This window comes from Triturus cristatus, chromosome 12 (assembly GCF_964204655.1).
Source record: "Triturus cristatus chromosome 12, aTriCri1.1, whole genome shotgun sequence".
NCBI classification, from domain to species: Eukaryota; Metazoa; Chordata; class Amphibia; order Caudata; family Salamandridae; genus Triturus; species Triturus cristatus.
The window spans coordinates 61,250,501-61,268,076 of record NC_140595.1 but is presented as its reverse complement, the minus strand read 5'-3'; the positions used below and the strand labels follow the sequence as shown (position 1 = coordinate 61,268,076).

The 17,576-nt window shown below is 44.4% G+C and overlaps 1 protein-coding gene across 3 annotated transcripts in view; it reads right to left on the bottom strand.

Annotated features, from left to right (window-relative positions):
* The window catches only part of CSNK1G2 (casein kinase 1 gamma 2), a 151,679-nt gene extending 134,578 nt beyond the window's left edge, over positions 1 to 17,101 (bottom strand). The window contains exon 1 of one of the 3 annotated variants that reach the window (XM_085637563.1): positions 16,770 to 17,101. The gene's annotated coding sequence lies outside the window, so the exon portion shown is untranslated. Of the gene's footprint in view, positions 1 to 11,534; positions 11,597 to 16,769 lie in introns of those variants that run through there. The other 2 variants (XM_085637560.1, XM_085637567.1) reach the window with 2 other exon arrangements.
* Positions 17,102 to 17,576: the final 475 nt, after the last annotated feature.

The window sequence follows — 17,576 nt, the reverse complement described above, 5'->3', positions numbered from 1 at the left end:
ACGCTTAATGTATCGCCCTACTGCAGACTTGCTTAATACGGTCCAGAAGACTGCTCACATTCCAGGAGAGCACTGTTACCTTAGGGGAAGTCATAGCACAGCTGAAAGGGAGCAGCCCACACCCAACCCAAGAGGGATGTGATACCCCGCAGTGCCACTACATGCTAGCCACTATAGTCTGTGTGATAGCCGTTGCAAAGCTAGAGGAAGAAACCAGTGTTAAAGTAAAACATGTCATAAAAGAACCCAGGCTTAATAAGACAACCCATCCCCCAACGACCCCACACTTTACCCATTGAAGCATCTGTCACCCTAAGGAACACCGAACCTCTAATTAGGGGATAGAAAGCTCCTGTGGAACATAGGCGCCCATACAACAGGATCCAGCACCTGACAACGAACTACCACTCATACAAATGAAATGTGTTCCCTAAGGTCCCAACAGAAGCAATGACCATGGCAAGAGATGAGTCGCACAAGTCGCCTGACCCATTGGAGCCAAGAGAGACAAGCCCGCCCCTTGGCAACCTCCTCAAAACGCTGCGCCTCGGACTAGTATCAGAGAAAGAGCATCCAGCCCATGCTGTGTCTGACAGGTGGGACGAAGAACCCAAGTCAACCTCTGCAGATCTAAAGACCAGGGGAGTAGCTGACAAGTTCCTAGTCCCTCCCTCCAAGACCAGAGCCGGAACTTCTGGAGGTGGGCGAGGGTCTTCTCCGTCAACCCCACGCTCGACCCAAGTACCGTGCCACGGCCACCGACGGTGGGTAAGTGACCCTGAACGTGCCTTTCTGCTCGCAAGCCGGCGCAGTTGTGGGGGGGCCGGGGCGCTGCAGTGGCCGGTCTTCAGTTGCCTACTCCCAGGCCTGATCCGGTGCTTCAAAGAAGAGGGTGCGTAACTGGAAGAAGACCTTAAGGCGAGTGGGAAACAGGAGCATGTAGCGAATGTCCAGGTTTCTGTTTCACCTCGGCAAAGGAGCGCCTCTGCTGTTGCACTGCCCTGGTGTAGTCCGCAGGTCACGATTGGTCTGCGCCTCTTGCAGTATCACATCCCGGTCTTTAAAATTGAGCAGCCTTAGGATCACATTCCGTGGGGGAGACCCAGGCGGAGGCCTCGGCACCAGAGAGCGGTGCGCCCCCTCAATGACAAAGAAGGGGGACAGTTTTTTATCGGGCACCCACGTTTTGAAACAGTCCTCCAGCACTTCCCCTCTGCTCCAAGGATTCAGGTAGGCCAATCACCCTACGGTTGTTCGGCCGTGATCTGTTTTCTGCGCCCTCTGTCAGGGTGGAAAACGTGGACATCTGGTTCTTGCGGGAAGAGAGGTCGTCCTCAGCTGCGGACACTCGGTTTTCAACCACCGTGGTCCTGTCCACCACATTACGCAGGTCCTGCCGCAGCAAAGATAAATCTATATGGAGGCTGTCCACCTTAGACTTCACAGCATCTCTTGAGTCCTGTATGGCCTTGAGGACCAGGTCTGCAGCTCCCTGCTGCGCCGTACCAGACCCCAGGCCTATCGAACCCTCTCCTGAGTTGTGAGGCACAGTCGGAGGAGATGGTGTATTGATCCTTCTTCGTTTGAGCCGACGGCTGCAGCTGAACCTTCCCCTCCCAGGCAAGCATCAACAGGGTCCTTCCCCGAACAATGTCCAGAGGGACAGGAGGAGCAGGTCGGTGGGGACGCCAACCACCCAGGCCGCCGGAGAGGAAAACCCCAACTAAGCAAAGCCGGGCAGGGGTGCAAGAGCTATCTAGTCACCATCATTTAAACAAACTCGGTTTCGGGATATACTTCACCATAAAGGTTTCCAATGTTGATTTAAGTTATTTAAGAAGCCTCTTTAGAGGCAAACGAAGGGACAGGTCCTTCCAAATTGAATCCCAGCTACTGCAGTGTGGGACTGGCGGATCTAGTTTGCCATCAAGATCATTTTGTTGTTCGAAACAGAGCACATAACTGACATCCCCTTCATATGGCTGCTCTGCATCCTTTCGGTGCCTTGTGCTCCAGGAGTAGGAAATAAAGCCTTTCCTCTCCTGGTCCCAAGAGTGATGCGTCAGTAAGGTGCCAGCAAGGTGAGCGGAAACCAGCCACAAAGAGCCAAAGAGCCAGTAAGCGGAGAGGAAGGGAAGATAGACATAATGGAATGTCAGTCAATCAATATTGGCCAATCAAAGGAAGCCTTTTAAGTGCTTTCAGAAGCGCATGCCCTCATTTTAAAAGATAAACAGTAAAGTAGTAGACAAAGCCGCAGCAGCAAGGACAGCTTTCCATTAAGTAGCGTAACATCTTACCATCCTACAAAACTAATGCATCTAAATGGGCCATGAGGACCCCAGGTAACTATTTCTGACACTGAGGTCATATCGAAACTCCAATTTGGAGTGTTTGCTTAATCAAAACAAGCACTAGCAATGCCAATAGGTCTGGTAAATGAATGAAAATGCCTTGTGTGTCATTCGGGGCTTAGACTTAATATATCTTAATACCAGTACTTTGTCCCTCATCTTTGTACTCATGCATCCATTCACCATACAGTGTCGAACTCTTGCATTCATCCTCTGACACAATCACAATAAAACACAGATAAACTCAACATATACCATAGGGAAATTAAAAGAATACATATAGGGAAAGAAAACATGGCGGGAATATGCCAGCAATAACAAAATATACCAGTTGGTGCCTATCTTTCAGTGGTATTGTAATTACTCTATTGTTTTGTTTATAGTTCCATCCTGGCCACCACATTTAGGACCTTGTCGCACATTTTGAAATAGAAAAACAATGATACACTAAAGACAACAGCATTCCAAAATAGTCTCCAAGTTTAGAGAAGTGGCCATTCGGGTTGTGGAACACAGCTGATTTATGAGCGGCAAGCAAGCACTGCCTACAGAGCTGTAAATAGTCTTCTTAAAAATTGCCAGCCCTTAAACTGAAGCACATTAATTTTTAGGTGGATGAACACGTGATCAGATAATGCAGTCACATGACAAGTAACCAATGACTGATGTGGAGTGAACCATTACCCAATGCAGCGAGCCGTCATACAGGGAAGGCTGCAAATAACACTCCAAACGAGGGTTGACAAAAAGGCCCTCTGCATCTACCTGAGTATATAGTTACATATATGTTCTGTTATTAAATGTTTTTTTAATTACAACATCCAACCTGACAGCTAAAGTTGTCAGGCCTACCAAATAGATTCTACCAATATTATTACAGTGCAAATCTTCTACCTCTAGGGTTTGTTAAATAGGTTATCCAACACCGAACCCTTCCCAGCTAAAATAATCTACGAAATTGCATGTACCAAAACACCTTTTGCAGGCTTTAATACAGAGTAATTAGAATCCACTGTTAAATATGTATTGACTATCCTGTTTTTCACAAATACACAAGGCAGACTTTCTCCCACCTCGCCGCCAAGACACGGAACACCCTCCCCATCCACCTGCGTCAGCCCCGGGACCTGCTGACCTTCAGGACACATCTCAAGACCTGGCTGTTCGACCTGTAGCTGATCCACCCCCCTCCCCTCAGCACCTTGAGACCCTCACAGGTTAGTAGCGCGCTCTACAAATGATTGCATTGAATTTGTCATAACATTCGGACCTTTTACCTTTACCAACAGCTTGTTGCCATAACCAACTTGGACATACTGTGTTGGGCGCTCTCAGCCATGTGGGGAAAAAGACTGAAAAGTACACCACCGTGAGGTCCAGTGTAGGAAATTGGAGTATTAGTTGAGGGAAATGAGTACCCACCTCAAAATAATCCTTGTCAGTGTGAACCACAAATGCCAATAAGTAAATCTGTTCTTAACCCTCTGGTGACTTGACATAAAAACCACTTGGGTTTAACCCAGAGGCAAAGTGTAAAGTATTTATGTAGTACTCAAATAGTAGTAAAGTGATAACATAACAAAGATCCCAAACTAATGTATTGAAATAGATTTTTTTTAAAAAAGGACCCACAAACTACAATTATCCGATTAATAGACTCGGAGTGATTAATGTTTTTTTAATGTAAGGTTCAAAATAGCACTATAAAGTTTTACGCTCAAAGTGCAGTTATCTGGTCGCACAAGACAGTGTTATGGTTTACAGTAAGGGCCGACTGCGAAGCAGCGTTGGTCAGATACAGGGGCCAGGCTAGCCCCGGCGAAAAGGTTTTATCTTCTGACGTCGTCTGGAATGAAGTCAAAAATCCTCAGCCCGAAAGAGCAGCAGGCTGTGGCCGAAGAGAGCTCTACGCTGTTAAATAGTGACTAGGCAAGGTCTCTGTGAAACTGTTGACTTTTAGCGGAAAAGCTCAGAGCGAAGAGAAATTTGTATTCCTCACCCAGAGAAGATCCATCGCCGGGCAGATACTTTTTGCGCCTTCGCCAGATGAAGATTTCTACCTTCAGACCTAGTCACATTTTGGGAGCTCGGATTCTTCCAGCATGCCAAGGCTGCAGGCTGTAGCCAAAGAGGGCTCCACAAGGCCAGACACCTTCTCTGCAAAGTCCTGCTGATTCAGCTTTGCTACAGACAAGAAGAACGTTGTGGGAGCCGCCTGAATCTTTGGCCCAGGAGCGATGCACCTTCGTCGGATCACTAGTCAGTTCTCAAAGCGAAATGTTGGTAAAAAGTTTTCAAGTCTCAGGTTGCAGAAAGCTTTAGGCAGAGTGCACTTTGACACAAGCTAAACATCCAAGACCTTGGGGACAGCACTTGGCAGCTAAGCCTCATCCCATAAGAGGCCAGCAGGAGGGTCCAAGACAGGTAATGGAGTAAATGTTCCATGTGGTGACCCTACCCAAGTTTCCAGCACATCCTGTGTATTTTACTGTAAGGGATCCCACAGTGCTATTCTCAACCTAAACCCAACATGGCAGAATCTTCTTCCCCGATCAGAGCTACCCATGCCAACCTAGAGGCGTGGCAATGAAAATGGGCAAACCCTTCCTTGCCGCTCTCCCACTAGGATTGATGCCTGGATGGCTAACAGGACAATAAAGGGGGTATGTCTCAGCACGTGTTACATTTGCTTGTGGCAGGGGTAGCAGCTTTTGAAGTGTAACTAAGTTCCTGGTCACAGCCCAGATAGTCATCCTGTCAGGGAGAAAAGCATCCCCCCTCACCCAAGCCCTTTGACCACTGTATATGAGCAATACACATCTCACCACAGTGGAGCCATTAACAGTCAAGTGACACTGGCAGAAATGCAGACTTTGCTTAGGGAGGAAAATGCCAAATTTCTAAAAGGATACAAAACAATTATGGATGAAATCTTTTTTTGCAAACTTTATGAGTGGCATTTTTTAAATTAGATTTGATTGTAACTTATTAGTTTGGCTCTTGAAGCATTGTTATAGCTATTCCTAAAGTGAAGTTATGCGTTACTTGGTGTTATAATGTACCCGAGTGCTTTTCTATGAGAGAGCCTGCCTTGCCACAGTAAAAAACAACGCTGGAGAATTTTCACTGCCAGTACATGTACACATGTCCTACTTTTTAAATACCATGTGGAGATCTGTCCGATAGGCATTTAGGACCTTCTTAGGGTTGACTTATAAGTATTGAAAAGGAAGGTTTAGGCCTGGCAAAAGGTTTATTATGCCAGGTCAAAATAGCAGTTTAAAACTGCCCACCCGGGTGGCAACTGCAGACCTGTTTTACAGTGCCACTTTGGTGGGTGGCCCAATGAGTACTGAAGTCCATTAGTAGGACTTAGTTTACAGGCCCTGGAGACATTGTATGATATACAAGAGACTTGTAAGTTAAATGTGCCAATCAGGATATGCCAATTTGATCATGTTTAAAAGGAAGAGCAAACATTGTTTAGCAGGAGTAAAGTGTGCAGAGTCCTAAGACCAACAAACATGGGTTCAGCTGCAGAAGGCAACCCGCCCCCCCTCCCCGCCCCATAAAAACCTGGGGATCCCCTGAAGAAAGAGTACATTTCCAACACCCATGGTGAGGCATGGACACCAGCACCCACAACGCTGATGTAGAAGAAACAACTGAAGGCACTAAATAACAATAAAACATCAGACATAAGAGTACACACTCCATTGTGTCTATATCCAGTTAATTATTGTGTGAAAACCCTTACAAACCTTCTCAATTCAAATTAGAAACGGACCCCTGTGGATGGTCCTTTATTTAAGGAAATGCACTGACTAAAACAAATAAAACAGCTATTCATACCTAATTTTATGAACCAAGATAGTTAGACGAAGGAAACCACATAAACTAGGGAAGCAAATGACGCAGGAAGGTAAGGGAAGAGAGTGAAACAACTTTAGCTCAGTAGAGTACACCATATGTTGTACGGCTAAAAGGCAGAGAAAACAGCAACACTTTGTAGGCTAGGCTTCTTCCATAGTTAGCTAGGAGACTGTTCCACCAACAAATTACGAGAGTTGCTGTGAACAGTACTTTGAAAGCGGTCAACCTACGATGACCGAACATGGAATGCTGACTCAGCGTTTCCTTCCTCTCCTCAAATCCTTGTTTGTGCCAATCCTCCGCAGAGAGCCTGGAATAACCTGTGGCGTGGGCTTAAATCTCTGGGTAAGATTGTGTTAACGTATGCACTGCAGCTTCCCTCAAGCTCCGCCTCGCAATGAATTCCACACTAGGTGGATCTTTAGCTTTGCACTGCACAGGGATAAGGAGATGTGCAGAAGTAAAAAAAAAAAAAAAAAAAAAATAACCACAAGGAAAAATAAACCAGGGACACAAGTGCTGGTGGGTTCGAAGTGGCATATACAGAAGTTCAGGCAAGGAAGGCACATACTCCTGTTTCTTGACCAGTGTCCGATCACCGGGTTGGTGAGATCTGAACTGCACCTGGAGTGGAGCCAATTCCACATCAAATTTTGAGAAAAAACGACACAGACATGACAAGCAAAAGGGGTCCATGTAAGTAATATATGACCTAATATCAGGTGAAATATATACATCCATTTAATTGACTATCAGGGTATTTTTTCCCTGCAGGAACATTCGTTTTTGAGATGGCTCCTCTTTCAGCCAGGTTTTTCAGGATACTCCTGGTACCTACATGAACAAGAGTTAGAGCACATGTCTTAGTGATGCCTCTGTCCTCCTGCTAAGCATGAGAAATATGGGGGCACAGTGGAAAATGTGAGTGAAACCTTTATGTTGCGCTGCCCACCAGTTCAACAGCAAGCTGAATACACCTTTTGTTTATAGTGGAAAATGGGGAGGGAATGTTAGATCTACTCCGGGGAAACGATTGCACCCCATTTCAGTCAGTTTGCTCAAACTGTCCGAAACATGATCCAGACTAAGACGGTCAAATGGGCAGCAGGGTGAGCGATTGCACCACCAGAGAGACAAGTCAATCAAGCTGAAATAGCAAGAGTGGGATCAAAAGAGTGCTAAAGCAAATGACAAACTCAGCTGTGCAGAAGTGAAATGCCATGCTACTGGCGAGCCATATCATCAGACTAGACAAGCTATCATGTTCAAAGTCAGAGTGCCAAGCAGCCACGTGGGTTACAAAGGAATCAGGCTACGGTCCAGGATTGCAGTCCTGTGTCCTAAACGAAGAACCAAATCTATGAGGCCAAAATGAGAACCAGGAAATAGGCAAGTAAAACATTCCTGTGCATTATTAGGTCAACAAGGACAAAAGGGAAGGGCAGTGCTTTGCCATGCCAGGTGTACCAAGTCAACAGCATTAAAGAGTTGGCAAGGAAAAGACTACCAAGACAAAAGAAAAATCACTGGACCTCGAAATAACTTGATCCACCGGGCAGAAGATTAATCCGCATTACCGAAGAGCCAAGCCATGAAGTGAGAAAAGTTATATATGTATTGCCAGATAGTTAAACCAATATGTTAGAACTATCAGAGGCAAATCGGAGAAGGATTCATTATCAGACTGTTTACTATTTTGCTTTGAATTAAATGGCACAAACCTGTTTTAGGATATTGAAGGCTACAAATGTATGAAACATAGGCCAATGCAGGGAAACAAATTAGAGGAAACATAGCCATCCTACTTAACGAGATCTGCTTCTAGAACTGAATAACACGGACAAAAGAAACCGAGGAGGAAGTTTGCCTTGTTTTTTACGTGATTATACTGTATGTTTGTTCAAGTCAATGTTGGCATCAGTGTGCAGATTCTAGAGATTGGTTCATCAACTAACACGTGCATTTAAGGAAATAACCACCTATCTGAGAAGCCTGACTGACATGGAGTAGTATGAGGCTTGTTAGAATGGACTTTCTAAAGCTCTACCTTTATTTGCAGTACTGTGCACCTGTTACCAACTTTCCTCCAAGGGAAGGAGTTAGGAAAATAAAGAACCAGTCATACGATGTGCATTCAGGCAATCTTTCGACATGAAATTGGTCCACAGTAATGTTATCTGTAGAGGTTTCATGAGCGGCTCCCAAAACGCAAGTGATGAAGAACCAACTGTCCAAAACGAGTCAAATGCAAGTGACTGCAGAGATTGGCTCAGAGCAGAAAGGTAAAGGCACACTTCAGTAACTGAGCCGGACAGACAGAAAATCCAAGTCAGATCTGAGTTAAACACAGTCAGAGAAAGCTGGGCCTGACCTGGCTTCCGAGAGAGGCTTTTTTTAATAGAAGGAAGCACAGTTTAGTATTATTTCAAAGAGACCTTATCTGTCTGGTAAGAGGGGTGATTTTGTCGCTGCCCTCATGGTGCAATATTCCACCTCCTGCTGGAGCTCTCTTGTCTGATATTGTGTGGCACGGCATCTTACCTAGCAAACCCCCATATAAACAGGTGTTAGAATAGTTTCATTTTTAACTTCACAGAAGCGCTGAGTGTAAGCAAGACCTGATCCAGTGCCTGAATGTTGTGGAGATAAAATGGATTTAGGCAAGAAGCCACATACACACAGAAATTGTGGTTTTGCAGTAGACAACTGGCTGCGAGCCATGGTTTTCTTAGTTAGCTACTCCCTTAAGGAGCAAGGTTTGAGCTCTAGCAAGCAAAGTATTGGGCTGTCTCAAAGGTGATCATCAACATCCTCTCATTCGTGAAAGCGGGTCATCACAGTGCAGAGACCCCACCCCCAACAAACTACCAGATGATGCTCAAAGACCCACACTTCCTTTGATTTGTGTGCTGGTTGCAGGACACCGCTGCCGGACTGAGATTTATTTGTTCAGAGAATGTCTTCCTTCTTTGCGTCTGCACTCTGGACATGTAACTTGATGGGCGCAATAAGGTAGTTTGGCGTTAATTGTGCTGTATCAGTTGCATCTTTATTATGATCGAGTGCCACCACGCTCTAAGTACTACTTAAGCAAAAAAAATGTTGGTTGCCCAAGAGGGTTGGCATTCTGAATGCAGCACATCATACTCCGGAAGGAGAAGCAAAAGCAAAGGGTTGCAGTTGGCATGGGGATGGTGGGAGCCTTTTCTAAATGCGGGCTGGAACATGGAACTGCTTATAGAATGATCTACGAGGAAGAAGTCAGTGAGGTGCATGAGGGTTGGAGGGGTGATCTAAACAGAGTAGCAGGGTCCTTAAGGAATACGGTGAGATACTTTGGGCATGTGGGTACCTACCATTAAGAGGTGGGTTAAAACATAGTTATAAACACATGAAGAGCAATGTTACTCTCCAGGATTCAAAAGGGTTGCATACCAACCTTGTTCTTGCTGGCAGCAGTTACAGGTCTTCATCGTTTGCACTAAGCAGTTTTGCTTTGTACAATATTTACTGTAGACTGGTACAGGTGGGAGAGGAATAGTCTGGGTCAAAGTGGTCTAAGCTGATGGCAGGTCCAGATAGTTTGGTGAAAGGTGGGGTCCTGTGATGCGTGGAACATAATCTATGCCCCTTGCTTTAGAAAAGCTAGGTCCTGCAGCCCAGGTCAAAAATAATGAGGACGACGTGCCTGCTGCGTAATATGGAGGTTATGGGGTTGTGTTGTAGCTGTATTTTAGATTTTTCATGGCTTCTTGATACATACTCTGAAGTATGTTCCTGGAGTAATACAAGCGGGAAAGTACTAGACAGATGGTACCCTGTACCTTTAATTGAAACCCTAAGTATGGGGATACTCGAAACAGGCCTCTCGTTTTGTAAAATAATTATTTTCTACGTTCTGATGCAAACAGACTAGACTTACTGGACACATCCAAGCATTCCTGCTCTTCATGTCAAGTATTCAGCAGAGGGCTATAAGAATTCCTTTTAGAGAATATTAATAGCATCAGCGCCCCGACACCCCAGTCCAGTTATTCTGAGTTAAAGACTATTGCAAACTGCACCCAGAGCATTGTCGCTCTGCACAGCCACCCCATTTTGTACAAGTTTACAATGGAATTAACTGATGAATGGCTGACAGGATGCTCGCATGCCCTAAGTGTTTTAGGGTTTCTAGAGAAAGCATTGAATAAATGGTAGTAGTCGTTCAGCTGTAGCTCTCCTTCACCTAATGTACACAGATCTTCCTGGTCCCCAAACAAATGCAGCTTCTCAGAAGTATAAATCTGCAGAGCTTTGCACACAGGTTTCCAGATATTACCTTCACCATAGCATGTAATTAGGGTTCCCCAATACAGCCCATAGCAAAATTAACAAAACCATGAAGAGTTCTGTGATGCAGAAAGAGAACCTATTTTACAAACACCAACAAAACTCCTTCCAAGCTCCAGATGGATCAAGCATTGAAGGGGGCAGCCAGTACCCCACACACCAGGTCAGCAGAGTGACCATCCTGTAGGCCTGTGGAACGAATGCAACAAAATCAACATATAGCGTTGTCAGGTCTGATCTGTACAAACAAAAACGAATCTTAGCGCGCACCCAGAACGATACTAACAGAACTGCCATTTCCCTTTGAATCCCTATGTGACATGTATTAATATACACAGCCCTTATTACTAACGGAAACAGATATTGGATTTTTAGATAATGGAAGCCACCATGGGATTATAGTATTACAGGACAAAGATCTCAAGCCTGCTCCGTTCTGCTTTCTCCTCCCTCGTGACAACAAACTCTCCTGAGCAAGGGAAATCAGCAGAAGAAAGAAAAGTACTAAAATACGTTGTTGCCGCAAATGTCCTTTTTCCTGCCAGCAGTGGTAATACAAGAGTGGATTAGACTAATTTCACATTTTGGTTGTTCACCATAAAATTACTCCACAGCACCTGTTCTAGGCCTTCATGAAAGATTCCTGATCTAATCCCGGACGTGCTCTCTGCTACACCTGCTTGAATTTCTGCCTAATTAGTTTACCACCCTTCCCATAAACATTTCAAGCCGGTGCTGAACGTACCCCAAAGGCTTCACTTTAAATTACCCATTTATGGGGTGGAAAGCTGCTCTCTTACCCTATAGTGTCTTGTATGCCTTTTCTTACGATGTTTGGTGCAGGCTTTGCACTTTTTAGTTAGTTAACCTTTCTATTGGTACAGGACCACGGCTGGTTTGTTTACGGTTTCTGCCAGTTGCAGTGACCAATACAATTGACAATCACTAGAGGTTTACTTCAAGTATTCCACTGACCTGATGTGTAGTTTGAGGGGGGATTCTTCGTCTGCTGGTCATATGTGTAATGTTGGTCTTCAGGACCCTGGGTGTGAAAAATTAATAAAATCTTTTACCAAAAAAAAAAAAAAAGTATTCCACTGAGCACTTTTTTGATTTCTCAACCATAAGACTGGGCACAATCGTGAGATGCCCTGAGAGCAAAAGGTATGCCCAGACACAGATTCCCTAGGTCAAGAGTTAAGGCTCAAACTGCACTTCAATGGCGAGGCCAAACAAGGCCTGGGATTGTTCAGGATTCCCGATGTGAGGGCGCGTGACCCGGCAGTTCCTATTGCAACAGGGCAAGAGCTGATTTGTATACGGATGCTCATGGTACGCAATGGCACAATGACCAAAAATACAGACTGGCGTGCTGCTCAAAGTGGCAGCGAAAAATTCAAGCATTTTAACCAACACTTTGTTCCCCTCCTCTTTCAACCTTGAGAGACAGTCACTTCCAGAAACCTCGTCTCTTATTGAAGCTCCTGGCAAAAGATAAGCTCATTGCGGAGCACTCTCCTGGCAACTACCTTTTCTGAAAAGGTTCACTGTAGATTTTTTTTTCCATTGAAGGATTTTCTCCTTGTACACTTCTATGTATTCCCTTTCTCACTTACTCTTTGCTTTCTCAGTGGGATCTAGTTGAAGATGATTTTATCAGTTCACAAATCGTACATTTTTTTTTCACGTTGCAGGCTTTCTATGGGAGCTTTACCAATCTCTTATTTTCTTTCGAACTCTGTAAATCTCTATATTACATGTGAATGCTGGATATAGCAAAAATCTTCTTTGTGTCCTGAAGAAGGTACGTTTTCCCTCCCTCTACTAATGACATTGTAGGAAAGGTTTGAGGTCAGTGGACTGGAACATTCCCATGTCAGGTCTCCTGTGCAATCTTCTTCAAGCTGTACAGTTCTCCTGGATTTCTTTGACCCAAATGTATAACTTGTCCATTGGTAGGGCTGAACAGCAGCTTCTTGCAACCAGATCATTCAGTACCTTATTACTCCCTTCCTTGACTATGTCATGCCAAGAAAAGTCAACTCGGTTGAATTGTATTACACTGCAGAATCTGTATGGCATGTCAGACCTCTACACATAACGTAAACGGCGAGTGTCATCATTATTACGAGTAGAAGCAGTGAAAAGATTGTCTGGCCTGATTGATCCATCTGGTGAATGAAACGTGACTCAAGTTCCTCAATGTTACTTCTACATAAATACATCCTTGGTCTCCTGTCCGTCTGCCAGCTCCTATCTATGCTACTCTTCATCAGACACCTGCACGGATGGTGACCATCTCATTCGGTAGGCATGTGCATTCAACGGAACGCTGAAATGTTTGGTAAAATCTAATCAGAGATGCAATCTATTTTCAAAACATCCAGTCTAAACACAGTGGCTTGAATGACAATGCAATCCTATGCGAGCCAAATCAAGCACACTGGAATTTAATCTCGGAAAGTTTGAGAAATACAGCAGGCATGGGTGGCGAGCACTCGTTGAGCACCCAGACAACATGGTCTGCATCGCTTTTCCTCTGTTTTGTGTACTTTGCTATTTTTAAAAATATCACTAGATTGCAAGGACTTCTAGAATTTCCCTTACAGGAGGATCATACATTATGTTGTAGTAGAACAAGTCGGTTCCAAAAGGTGGCTGGATATCTAGATTCATCTCTCTCCACTTTACAAGAATGTTTACTCCTTGCTAAAAATAAGGATTGAAGGTATGTGTATCTGTATAGTAGCATTTACTGCCATTTGTGTAGTCCTGTAGCAGATTCGAAATGTGTTCCCTCTTTTGCAGTACTTGCTGACCGAAGCTAAAGTGGTATTAAGACATTGTGTTTGGTTGTATGTCCTAGTTTTTGGAGGAAAGCCGTACTGGATAGGGACGAAGGAGACTAGACAACACTAGTTTCATTTTCAGTAAAGGGTTATAGTAGAACAGCGGTCGGCAAGGTCCTATTTCGAATATGTTTGGAGCATTATGTGCATGGACCTATATGCTGCAGGGCACGGCTGTTTGTTTTGCATTTAGGTGATTGTTATGATTCCTTGTACCTTTGCCCGTTATGCAGCTTTGATACCATTCCATGCGCATGTTGCCACAATATGTCTAAGTGTCTTATTCAGGATGGTCGAAATACATGTGGAGAGGATTTAGATGTGATGTTAAAGGGTTGAATGCTTAGACAACTATAAACTTTAGAAAAACAATGACTTACTGTGCAACCTTGCTTAATCCACCTTACAATAAGCAAAAGAAGAGGTATTTCCAGAGATGAGATAATGCAGATGGTGAGGTCTGTCTACAAACTCCCTGGACATCACTGAAAAAAGGATCATGAACATTCCTAGAAATTTCATGAGGCACTTTTACAATCTGTCGTATCGGGCTTAGAGATTCTCGTCCATACGCTGATCCTGTGACTGGGTTGCGTGGAAAATCAGGATCTAAATTAGTTTGTATTACACACCCTGCTTAGATCCTGATTTTCTAAGTAACTGAGAAAGGCTGGAAAACAACATACTCAAACACGCTTTTGACCAACACCACATCTACAGTGGCCCTAAAGGAAACTTTATTAAAACAACTAGACTTCTGTGTGGGATGCTCTACAATCCATATTTTAGGGAGGAAAGGATTCCAGGAAAGTGAAGCAAGAAGCAGGGCCACACCTGAGTTCAGTTCTAATCAGACATCCTTGTGCTTAAAGGAAAGACAGTAATCCATTTTCTAGGAAACAATATATAATGGAAGGAGGAGGATATAATAAGAGGCATAATTCACAAAAGTGAAACATTATTTTGTTATTAATTTTCACTGACCATATGCCACCTAAAACATTTCCTAGTAGATAGGTTTGTGAGTCCATCTAAGCGTGTACTCAGCAGTACCTGGTAAAATGTACAGTTATACGTTCATCTCATTAAAAGTCATCTAAATATCACTTTTATTACTTTTCAATTTCGCCTCTCACACTTCGGTTAAATAAGTCAGGGGGCTTAAAATTACAGAGTTTTCAGCAGTCCAGTATGAAGCATGAAATAACAAGCATTTTTTCTGCAACACTTTTCTGTTTCCAGGTTTATGTAAATATTTATAATCATTTTCTTTTTAAATATGAATTTGCAACACAAATGTTTACACATTCTTTCTGCAAACAATTTACTATGAAAACCATGAACACCAAAAAACGATTGGCGCATATTTTGCTTCCCACATCTCTTTCAATACAAATGGAACTGCTCCCTGTTTGGCTCACACAAATAAAACCTTGACATGGGAGTAAGATTTTATATATATCGGGAGAGCAAGACCTGCTTATGTCTGTGGTTCTTTGACTGCAAATATGTAAGGCTCAGGGTTGACCATAGTATCTAGATGTATACGAGAAGGGATACAAATCAAAATGTAGTGGGTTTAAGAAAGCATGTCTGGTGGAAATGGGATATTGAAACATAAGCATCCCTGGAAGCTCAGAAATAAATGTGTGCTGCATCCATTTGTTGAGGATCACACTTTCCTGGATGTTCTGATGGGTGCGGGATGGGTTGGAAGCAGCTTAGCACCAAAGAAGGAACTGAGGTAGACCATGTCTACCTGAACTCAGAGTTTATCAAGGATTCAACATCAATCTTCCCAAATGTAAACATTTAGTCTAACATACCTGAAAGTAATACAGACGTCAGCTTGTTACCATAAAAGACTAACAGGATGCACAGGAGAAAAGATGCAAACAAGGATGTTTATTAAGTTAAAAACGAGACCCCCGAGGTCACTTTCCAAGCCTGGCCATTCCACTTTCCCACTGGACCAGCATGGAGCTGATTTAGCATAAATAGGGCTTAAATAATATAAATAGATAAAGAAGGTCCGGTTTTATGGATAAGCTGGAAGCAGTGATTAATAAAAACAAGTTAAAAAATAAGACGTTCAGGTTTTATCAGGTGAATGTGATCGCAAAAGGGGAAAGCCTCTTGAAGATTTGGGGGAGGTATACAACTTCACCAAGTCGATTGGGGGGGCAGAATACAACCACACCTTTAAATAATGAGGGGATACTACTGCCCCATGAGGATTTGGACGGTGGTGGGGGATGAGGACTCTGTCCCTTAATGGTAAAGGATGATAGATACAATTCTGTCCCTTGATAAGGAGGGCATGGACAGTCAGATCTGGAAAGATACAACCCCGATCACTGAGAGGTATAACATTGCCTTTTGAAGATGACAGCGAGGAGGATACAATTTGGCCCATTGGAAATGGGGAAAGTACTCTGTCCTTTACAGAATGAGGGTGGGAGGAACATCCTCTTTAACTCTGGACATTGAATAGGGGAGACAATCGATTTGCCTCTAAGAAAGAAGGATGCACTGCCCCTGGAAGATATGGCGACTATGCCATGCAGATGTGAGGGAGGATCTGTCCCCTGCAGATCCGACAAGGGGTGACCCGACCTCTGTGGACGAGACGGGGCCCTGACCCCTGTTCCTGGGGACAAGAGGAGAATTTTCACCTCTCTGCCTTTTGAAGATGGGGTAGGCATGCCTCTAGCAGATGGAAAGGCAGCCCCTGGCAGACAGGAGGGGTTCACTCTGCTCATTGCAGCTGTGTGTGGGCTCTAACCCTCTAGCAGATGGAGTGGCTGGTTGCCCTTACATATTGTGGTGGCACTCTGCCGCTTGCACGTGTGATGGGACAACTCTGCCCCTAGCACATAAGTGGGCTGGATTGTTGCCTCCTGCTGATGAAGTGACTGCCCTTTGCAGGTGTTGGGGCTACTCTCCCTTTAGCAAAAGAGAGGGGCCTCAGATCACTACAGATACAAGCGTTTATTTCAACTGACAGGGGCGCCTGTTCCCTGGGAATGAGAGGGGCCTCTGTCCACTCTGCCATTTTTAGATGAAGCTTCATCCTAAAGAGAGTGTGGGTGGTGTGTCGCCCACGAGTGAAAGGATCCTGACTTTGGTAAACGATTGGTGGCCCGTCTATAATGGGTCCGAAAACGTCTCCTAAGAGAATGGGAAAAGAGATCGTCTCCTACCTCAAGAGGTGGGTAAGGCCTCTTACAGATGAGTTCCCAAAGCCTCCCTCAAATGGCCAACAGGAAGGGATGTGCTCAACGTAAGCAACAGGATGAACTCACAGCCGTCTGCCCGCAATTCAGACCCAACACCCCATGCACGTCTAGAGGCTTTTTACCTGTCTTGGACGGTCACAGGGGGGCGGCAGTCCTCTCCTGCACCATTAATCCCTTCATTCTCCTTGCTCTCTTCGCCCTGCTGTTGTCTCTTTAAGCCTCCACCAGCCTGCCTTCCATTCGACAGTAACAAACCACCAGCTGCTCCCCTGGCGTAAGCGTCTCGCCCGCCCCAATCCCCGGCCTACGCCACTGGCGTATAGATTGTCCGTGAATGTGCGGAGTGAGAATAAAAAAAATATATCAACCCATTGCTGAGCAGCCTCGCGCAAGCGCACTGACACCACCAGCAAAGGGCGAGGGGGTGGCAGCACAACGTCGTTTACGTAGACGGGTTTTCAGAATGCGCACGCTCTTGCAGGGGGGAGGAGACGCCCAATGCTTTACGGCTATAGGATTGGGAAAATGGGATGAGAGACGAAGCATTTGTGAAACTCTCCAACATGGACGCCATCTTGTACCAACTACCCTACCACATGACATTCTAATTTTGTCTTTTTTCCCTATTGACAAACGAATGGAATAATAACTACTTTCCAGATTGGTATAGCAACTTTTTTCAAAATAGATTGCTTCTATAACATTATGTCTTTTCGAATATTTACTTTTATTAAAATTATATCTTTGTAAATAATGTTTCCTACCGTTTTAAAACTTTGACATGAATAATTGCGGTTTCTCACAAAGTTGATTACTATTTTGTAACTACATGACAGCCTTGGTCGTGGTCTACGTGACATAGTACAATTAAAGATGGCCGCCTTCCCCCACTACTTCCAAGGCTGGGCTGAACGGTTCCTTTCATGCAT